The sequence below is a fragment of the Miniopterus natalensis genome, chromosome 7, assembly GCF_054644295.1.
Source record: "Miniopterus natalensis isolate mMinNat1 chromosome 7, mMinNat1.hap1, whole genome shotgun sequence".
Taxonomy (NCBI): domain Eukaryota; kingdom Metazoa; phylum Chordata; class Mammalia; order Chiroptera; family Miniopteridae; genus Miniopterus; species Miniopterus natalensis.
The window spans coordinates 76,850,037-76,859,281 of NC_142087.1; the positions used below are offsets into that span (position 1 = coordinate 76,850,037).

The following is a 9,245-nucleotide window of genomic DNA, read 5'->3' on the forward strand; positions in this document are numbered from 1 at the left end:
GCACATACTTGGGTTGCAGGTTCCATGCCTGGTTGGAGGCTGTAACGGGAGGCAACCGATCTCTCTCGCACTGATGTTTCTCTCTCTCTTTCCTTTCCTCTCTCTCTAAAATCAATAAAGAAAAACATATCCTCAGGTGAGGTTTAAAAAAATGAAGGTTAAAAAAAAAAGAGAGAAGCTATTCATTCCACATGCTAAACAAAACGGTGACACACAAACCCTCAACATGGCCCCTTTTCCCCCATGAAACTCACCGAAAGGGTTTCTGTGTGTCATCATCAACCAGACAGAACCAAGTGTGAGCCAGGAGCCTTTCCACTGAGAGTGGCAGGAACTCCAGCGCCAACTGGCTTGAAGATAGTGGACCATCTATCCCTGAAGTAGGTCAGGCGTGGGCCCAGCTTCAGGCATGGCTTGATCTGGGTCTCCAGGGTCGAGCTTTACTCTTTTGCACATTTCCTCTCCGCCTCCTACAGCATCAGGTGCTTCTTCGGGCCCCGAACGGGTTCCCATGGGCGGCCCGTGGCGCTCTGCTGTGCTGGTGAAAAGCTATTCGAACCCTCCACCTTCGCGTGTCGCTCAGGAAGCAGGGAGACCCTTCTTCTCCCCAGAAGTGCCAGGCATTTTCTCCGCGGGTTTTATAGGAGCCACCCGGGTTTCTGCCATCATGAACTGAATCACGGTAGTCACAGGGATGGGAGAGGGTAGGACTGTTGGCTCTTGCGGGTCGGGGTCCACCCCCTAGAGGCAGGGGAAGGTCCTTATCGACGGCGCGCTGGTGGCGGGAGAGAGCTCGATGCCAGCGGCACCACCTGCAAGGGAGAAGAGCAGAGACAGAGGGAGCAGCGGGGGTCCCCCCACCAAACACTCCTGCTAGACGAGCCATCGCCCCCAGCGTCTTCCTGAAACCTTCCCACATTCATTAGGGTCTTGGAAGCATTTTCTACACTAAATGCAATAATATTTTCTTTAAATCCTCACTGGAGGACATGCTTAGAGAGAGAGAGGGATCAATGTGAGAGAGAAACATTAATCCACTGCCTTCTGTATGTGTCCCGCCCAGGGATCGAACCCCTGAAACCCAGGTGTGAGCCCGACCAGGAACCAACCGTCCACCTTTTGGTGCACAGGGTGATGCTCGACCGACTGAGCCCTCCCGACCGGGCACATAACATTTTTTTAACATGAGTAAACATAGTAGTTTTTTCTTCCTAAAGGGCCTCAGAGGTTCCAACTTTCAAAATGTCTGAGTAGGATTTTTGTCACCACCCTCTTTTACACGAGCTTTGTCTCCTGCCTAAACCGAAGGTGTCAACTCGCAAACATTCCGATTAAACGCTGTGGCTCACGACAGGGGTGGTATTTCTATCGCCAGTCTCTCAGTGATACTTATTCCACAAACGTGTTTGGCATGTGTAAACTGTTGTGATCACTTTGCTTTGTGTGACATTTTGGGAAGGGGAAGAAACTGCATGGCTAAGTGGATGACACAGTTTGCTACAATATAAAAATTTGAAATTCTTAAACGATTTAGCATTTCCCTTCCAGCCACATTATCTATCACAGGGAAGTGATATTCTGGGGGACTCAAGCCAATCAGAGGATAGGAGTGTAATTTTTCCAAAACAAATGTATGTATAAATTATCACTCTCTTCTCTCCTCTCCATAAATAGCGACATTAATAGATCCATAGCATGAGATACATGAAGGGATGCCATGTTCTACAACCATTCATCTTGTCTGGGGAAGGCAGAGTTGAGAAAGTTGATCAGTTAAGATGCACAGCTATACTTCAGCATTGTCCAGCATCTCCTGACAGTAATGGTTAAAACAGTGTGTGTTTCTTGTCTAGAAGAGAGAGCTTGTGTGTGTGTGTGTGTGTGTGTGTGTGTATGTGTGTGTTTGTTACAGAGAGAGAGAAAGAGAGAGAGACTTAAAATCTAAGGCATGATTGAGCCACAGATATATTTTACTTGATTTGCACAAATTTATGTAAAATTGGAACTTTTTACATACAAGTTTAGATTACCATCTTCTTCTAAAGATCTAGATATCTTTTCTAAGAGGGAAAACAATGTCCTGGAGTCATAAAGCAGTTTTGTATAGAGGTTGCCTCCTTTAGACAGGAAGTAAACTCTCCAGCCTGCCTCAGTCTCCACCATTCCCTATTGCCTCAGATTCAATCCATTTCATTTTGTTAACTTCCTGGACACAACTCTCAGTTGGGTTTCTGGGCCTTAATATAATGAGAGTCATGTGAATTAATAACCCAGTGACTTTTTTAATCCAGGGTCTTTTAAAAATTTGTCCAAGATATAGTTAGCAAGAGTAAAGAGAATCTGATTTTCCTTGAATGTTTTCTTTTTTTCAGAATCAGAATTACTTTATAATTTACTTTCATTGGTCAAAACAGAGTCAACGTTCTTTTAAAAAAAATAAGACAAAATATTTCCAACTTTTCTGCAGTTTTAGTTTTTCTTTGGCATTCTTTTGTGACTTTTCTGAACCAAGCAACTTCTTGGGAGGTATATTAGAAGGTTTAATATTCACAATATAAATCACATCCCTTGTAAATCACAGCACACTATGAATTATGTGGTTCTGGAATTTCTGCTAACCACAACGGCCATCTCTGAGCTGACTACAAATGCCATGTATGTTAGTCACGAAAATCTTCACCAGAAATATTCCAGGGCTAACAAATGTTAGGTTGTGTATCTTTGCCTCTTTCGCTTTACAGTGGTCTATTTTTTCATCACAGAAGGGCAATGTATATTTTCCCAACTTCTCCTGTTAGTGTTTCTAAGCTCATAGAGATTGGTACCCCGGGCAGCGGCCCAGTGACCGCCCCCCACTCCCTTCTGTGGGCGAGCAGGTAGGCATGAAGGCAGGATCCCTCGTCATAGAGTGTGTGAGTTTAAGGACGAGGCGCTGGGAAATCCGTACTGCAGAATTTTAAGACGTTCACCATATTTTAACAAGTGTATCACAAACTATTTTTACTTGCCTGCTTTTATTGCACTCGTGTATGTATCTAATTCAGGGGTCAGTCAGTGAACTATGGCCCATGGGCCAATCTAGGCGGCTGCCTGCTTTTGGAAATAACATTTTATTGGAACACAGCCACACCTGCTCAGCTGCATATTGTTAACAGCTTCTTTTGCACACAATAGCAGGGTTGGGAAGTCGGGACAGTGGCTAATACGGCCTGCAAAGCCGGAATATTTACTGTGGGGTCCTTTAAGAAAAATTTTGCCAAAGGTGACGTAATTCTCAAAAATGGTAGAAAAATGTTATTGGTTGTTAAATGCATTTTCTTTGAATGATTAGTTCCTCTTGATAGAAGTGCCTGTACTTCCTCTTCAGGACATTTGTGGCTCTTGTAATAACCTATTCTCCAGACATCTTTACACTATGAGCTGCTTGGGGAACCTCCGTTGGATCTGACAATATCCGTTAGGAATGCTTTGAACTGCAAGTAACAGAAACTTTTAACTGTGGCTTAAGCAGTGGAGATTTGAATTATCTCACCAACAATAAGCTTGGATGCCTGTGAGTCTCGCTTTGATATAGAGGCCCCAGGGTTGTGAGAATCATCACGCCCCGGGCTGTCCCTCCTGCACCCCTTCGAGCAGCTTGCTGACTGTGTGTCGCTCTGTGGTTGCAAATGTTCTACCCCGGCTCCAGGCGTCACATCCCCACATCAACATTTCAGGCACAGCAGGAGGGACATGAGCACAAAATATTTTTCTCCTTTATCTCAACCTCTTCATTTTACAGATGGGGAAAGTAAGGCACAAAAAATAGAAAGTTAGATATTATAGTGAATTTGTAGGGTTTCTGATTGTCCAACATCCATACCCCACCCTTCAGGTAATAACTCCTTAATATATATATTTTTTATCATGTTCCTTCTTACATGTATCAAAACTCATACTGAACAATGAGTTCTGGGTTTCAAAAGAGGATTTCTTTCTCACACCTGTAAGTAGTCTTTGCCCACAAATTAAACAAAAACAAACACAAGTGCTAACAAACCCCTTCATTTTTCTTTGAAGCACAAGCTCTCTCAAGCAATGAAGGGTGGCGGGGCCAGAGGCAGCCCTGGGACTCAGAGCTCTGTCCCCGGGGCAGCGGTTTCCATCTCCCTTACCGCAGCCGGTGGTCCGGAGAGGGACACCGGTCCCTGGGCACCACAGCAGGTGACACAGCCTGGGTGCACTCGCTCACGGCTTGCAGGAGCCACCAGGAAAGAGAACACGGACCTGAGGCTGGTGGCGGTCATGGTGGGAAGGGCCAGGCTGAGAGGGGCGCCCACACACAGGGAAAACGGGAGGGATGTGAGGGGGGACCTGTGAGGCCTCGATGAGCACTGGAGGCAGTTGTTTCTGAACTAGGCGTTTTATCTCGCTGACCCTTTCCATTTAAAGGAATAGAAAGCCCCAACTCCAATGGTTCTGAGCCATAAAGGGGATTGTTTTTGACTCTTTTAATAGTAAATCTAGATGTAGGGAGACTTCGCTCAGAGTCTGTTTACTCGGTGGATGGACTGCGTTGTCAAGAGCCTAGGTTTGTGTTGGGGTTTTTCCACCTCTCTAAGTCAGCCCTGCTCATGGCCATGAGGTGGCTGCTCATGGCAAGTCTTCCCTCCTGGTTCTGTAAACAAAAGAGCTCAAGCAGGACTTTTGAGATTCAGCTTCATTGGATCCGTTGCCCACGCAGGAAGCAGTCGCCGTGGTCAGGAAGGGATGGCGCGCAGACTGGCGCTCCGATGGGGGACCTGCTTACCGGGAAGGAAATCAAAGTGGGCAGAGTTGGATGCTTGGGCCGAAACCGGGCTGTGCCCTAAGGGATGCGCGGAGTGAACGCCGGGAGGAAAGGCAACTAGTGAGCCCTGGACTTGTGAGTTACGTGCTACTGAAATTGTTCCTTGGTCCTTAGGCCGATTTGACTTAATTTGCTCTCCTTGCAACCAAAGGGCACCTATTGCTGGGAATGGAAACAGACAATTGTTCAGCCACACCCCCTGGCGACACACATCCGCTTTCCTTCCTCATTTCTCTCCACGTCCCTTTTTGAGCCCTAATCTACTAGATCGTTATTTACTTTCTCTTTTGTCTTGCTCTGCTCATTAGAGAATGAGCTCCAGTGTCACCAGCAGTGCCTGGGCCATAACCTGTGCTCGGCCGAGGTCAGGGGAGTGACTGAGTGAGCAAGTGCGTGAAGAGACAGCACCTTCCCACGTGAGAACACAGACGGTCCTCCAAGGCCCGCAGGCCCGCTCTCCACAGAGCACTGAAGTCAGGCTCCTGCCGCCGAGTCCGGGTGGGCCCTGTTCCCTCACCCTGCGTTTCGGCACCAGACACCGCCCATCTCCCACCACCAGCTTCCCTCTCTGGCAGTGGCGCCGCTCGTTTTCCTCAGTTCATCTATTTTCTTCAAGTCCTTGAGTGTTCACATTTCTTGAGGGGAATCTTGCCTGTGTATCTGAATTCCAGTCCTTTCCATGTGCAACTGAATGAAGTAGAAATATATCAGTGAGCCTCGGCTGCACCCACCAAGGGACTTGGGCTCTCTCTTGGCTCTGTTTCTGCATCCCTTGTCTCCAGTCCCATCTTTACCAGGCCTTCCGAAGGTCTCTTTCTGACATTCCCAAGCCCTCTTCTTATTCCAGACTGGATCTTGCACCAGTGATCTCCTGGGCTCACTGGTTGCAAGAGGCTCACCTGGGCAATGGGAAAGTCTGACTCTTAGACATTCGATGAAGACATCCCCAGGGCCCTTGAATGTCCAGATGGGCTATGTTGGAGACCGAGGAGACACTGCGCCTCTCGGGTACAGGTGGGACCCAGGTCGGGTCTGCTGAGCTGGGCCCCACCTTAGAACTCCCGATGAGCTCTCCAGCTGGCGCTGGGCACAGCCCTGGCACTCCTGCACCCCAGCAGCACTGCTGAGGATCTCACCCGTGGGGATGCTATAAGTACTTGACGCTCCTTCTGAAAATGTTTCTGAAATCCTGACCTAGGGGATCATGAACTGTTTTGTGCCCTGAGGAACATCATGGGGCAGGATATTTAATTCAAACAAGTAGTTATTCAAACCCGTTGTGCTCCGTGATTCAACCACCTACTGTTAATTCAAAACTTAGATGATAGGAAATTTGAAGTAACAAATGTATGTGTTAAAAGTACATTTTAAAGATTTTATTCAAATTTTGAAATTTGAAAACCCATTCTGCTACTTACTTATTACTGAAACCAGTGATTCTCAGATGTGGTCCCCAGATCAGCAGCAGCACCCTCACCATAAAACTTGTTAAAATGAAAATCTTAGGTCCCCACCCCACACCTACTGAATCAGAAACTCCGAGGAAAGGGCTCAGCAAGCCCTCCATGTGGTTCTGATGCCCACCACAGTTTGAGAACCACTGGCTTAAACTATCCGGTCCGTTTCCTCATGTGTAAAATGGGAGTTAGAGTACCAGCCTCTTAAAGTTATTGTGAGGCTTAAATTAAAAAGATTTTGCACAAAAGCATTGAGCACAGTGTCCGGCACTCGGCACCCACTCAATAGATGACAGCTACAATTAATGTTATTATTATTATTGGGTTTCGCTCCTGGGTGGCCAATGAATCAGCCCATGTCTCTGCATGTCTACCTGTGAAATAATTGTAAAGAGGGAAGGTATTTTTAACACTAATCATTGTAACAATAGCTAATTTATTGCGCTCTGTGCCAGGCACTTGGCTAATCACTTCATGAACATTGCGTCGATCCTTATTTTTAAAAAATGCTAAGTGAATGGTGCTATTATTAGCCACATTTTACAGGTGAGAAAACAGCCTGAGGAATTTGAAGGGATAATACAGGTAGTGAATGGAAGAGCCAGGAAAAGAACTCAGACACTGAGCCTCCGGAGCCGGGTTCATTAAGCACATCACCAAACCACCACTCCTGCGTGGTTTGCAGAGTGACTTTGGGCTGGCTGTTTTCACACCTATAGTGTTATTTCAGAAATCAGACGTTCACTACAACATATGCATAACGTCATAGCTATGGATGAATTATAGAAGAAGGCTCCCGATCAAGTTTTTCTTTGATGTTAGTTTTGTTTCTTAAGACAGCAGGGGCAAAGGAAACCCTGTAGCTGCCCTCCAGGAAGTCCTCCAGGATTCGTAATATCTGCCAAGGCGCGCTGGCCATGCAGCTCCGATGGGGGATGAATTGCTGATGACAGGACTGAAGACATCCCAGCATCTGTCACCAGTTATTTCCCTGGGTTGCAGTTTGGGGCACTGGTTACCTGAGCCCTAAGAATGTATTCAACTGTTCATTAGATAAGAGAGTCAACTAGGAAAAAAAATGCTTCCTTTACCTGCAGGAGGTGGCTCTTCAGGCGAAGATTATAAAGAGGAAATGTGGAAGCGTGACCTGTAATTAGCGTTAAGTATGTGTTAGCAGTTGTACTTATTAATATGGGTTTGGGGCCCAAGGATGAAAGCCAAATTTACACCATTTTTCAAGGCAACAAAAAATTCTGGCACATAAAATACCAATGACATCCCATAAAACAACTTATACATGGGCAAATCTGCATGTATATCAAAGGAATTTCAGAATAGGCTGCCGAATTTGTAAAATAAATATATTTAAACACCCATCAAAAAGATGTTCCCGGGTAAAATATATGTTCATTCAGCGCAGTGTTCGCTTTATCCCGGAGACTTTTTAAGGGTCCAAATAGGCGAGGAACAAAACCCCGCGGGTTTGCTGATTTGACTGAAGCTAATTTGTGTTTCCATTGCAGAGCTTCTGCCTAAATCTTTGAAGCTGGACCCCAGAGATATTACAAGACATTCGGTTTAATGTAAAACTTCCCCGTGTCCCTAAAATGACAGTATCAACAATAGCACCACTGAGCAAACACTCGTCTTGGCTTCTGCCTTTTATTTTATTTTTATTTTCCCCTCTTTTTAGCTCCACCCCAGCCAGCTCTTGAAAGGCCTTCTGTTCTGTCAGCCATAATGACATCTGCTGGCGGAGACAGGAAGTCATAAATCTGTAGGTCCCCTCTCAACCAAACCTTGTTAATGTTGCCATTTATCACCGGGGCTGGGGTGCCATCTCTGGAGGGCTGGACGCACAGTCCATTTTCTCCCAGACCCTCTCCCCAGAGAGCAACCATTTTAAAAACAGCCACTTTTTCATCTCGCGCTTGCAGACCTGAGAGTCAGGCAGATGCAAACCCTGCGTCAAGGCGCAGCTCTTGGACAGAAGCCACGGATCCGGGCAACAATAGCTCGACTTGACGTTCCGGCTGCAGCGGGGCCGCTCTGCCCCAGCCCCGTCCCTCCGCGTTGTCACTCGGCCCCTCGCTGCTTCTGGGAGAGAGATGATTTCCGTCCTCGGAGCCCCCCGCCCAGGGTGCTGCTTGAAGGGTGCCACCGGCCAAGGGGGGTGGAAAGCGGATTATGTCCACTCAGTTACTCTGCTCTGAGCTGGTTCAGGATGGTGTTTGGGTTTCATGCTTAGGAGTTCATGTGTCCTGAGCCCTGATTCAAGGCCTGTGCCCGTGGCCGGCCTGGTCGAGCCCTGGCTGCTCAGAGTGTGCCCGGGGCACAAGCGGCAGCCTCGATCTGAACTTGTTAGAAATGCGGCATCGCAGGCCCTACTGGAGGCTGACCTGATCAGAATCCCCAGCTGAGACAAGATCCCCAGAGGATTCCTCAGAGAAGTTCCTGGGCTGAGCTCACCCCCACCCCTGGCCCCGGTTCTCACCCTAGGCCTCCCACATTTGGGGCGGAGCGTTCTGTTTGCAAGGCCCTTTCCCTTGCCCTGGATTTTAGCAGCACCCCTGGCCCCTACCCACTAGATGCCAGTAGCACACCCTGAGCTGTGACAATCAAAAACGTTTCCTGACACATTGTTGAGTGTCCCCTGGGAGGAAATAGACCCCCTGTTGGAACCCCAGCAACACAAAGCATGGCCTGTATCCTGGCCACATCAGTGTCGTCTAGGAGCTTGTTAGAAATATAGTCTCAGGCCCACCCCAGGCCTACTAAACTGGGATCTCTCGATACAGATCCCTGGGCTCAGGGATCTGCATTAACTCTCTAGGAGATAACACGCAGGCTCAAGTGTAAGCATTGCAAAGCTGCAGAGTATGAACAGGGAAAAGCAAAGCTCTAACTAGACAACCTTTGATGTAAAGTCACTGCGGCTGCGGCATTACTGAGACAGAGGG

At 47.4% G+C, this 9,245-nt stretch overlaps 1 non-coding gene across 1 annotated transcript; it reads right to left on the reverse strand.

Moving 5' to 3' along the window:
• Positions 1–3,905: 3,905 nt before the first annotated feature.
• Positions 3,906–4,032, reverse strand: LOC148092831 (small nucleolar RNA SNORA40). Its single transcript, XR_015714857.1, has one exon. It is a non-coding gene; the product is annotated as a small nucleolar RNA SNORA40 (small nucleolar RNA).
• Positions 4,033–9,245: the final 5,213 nt, after the last annotated feature.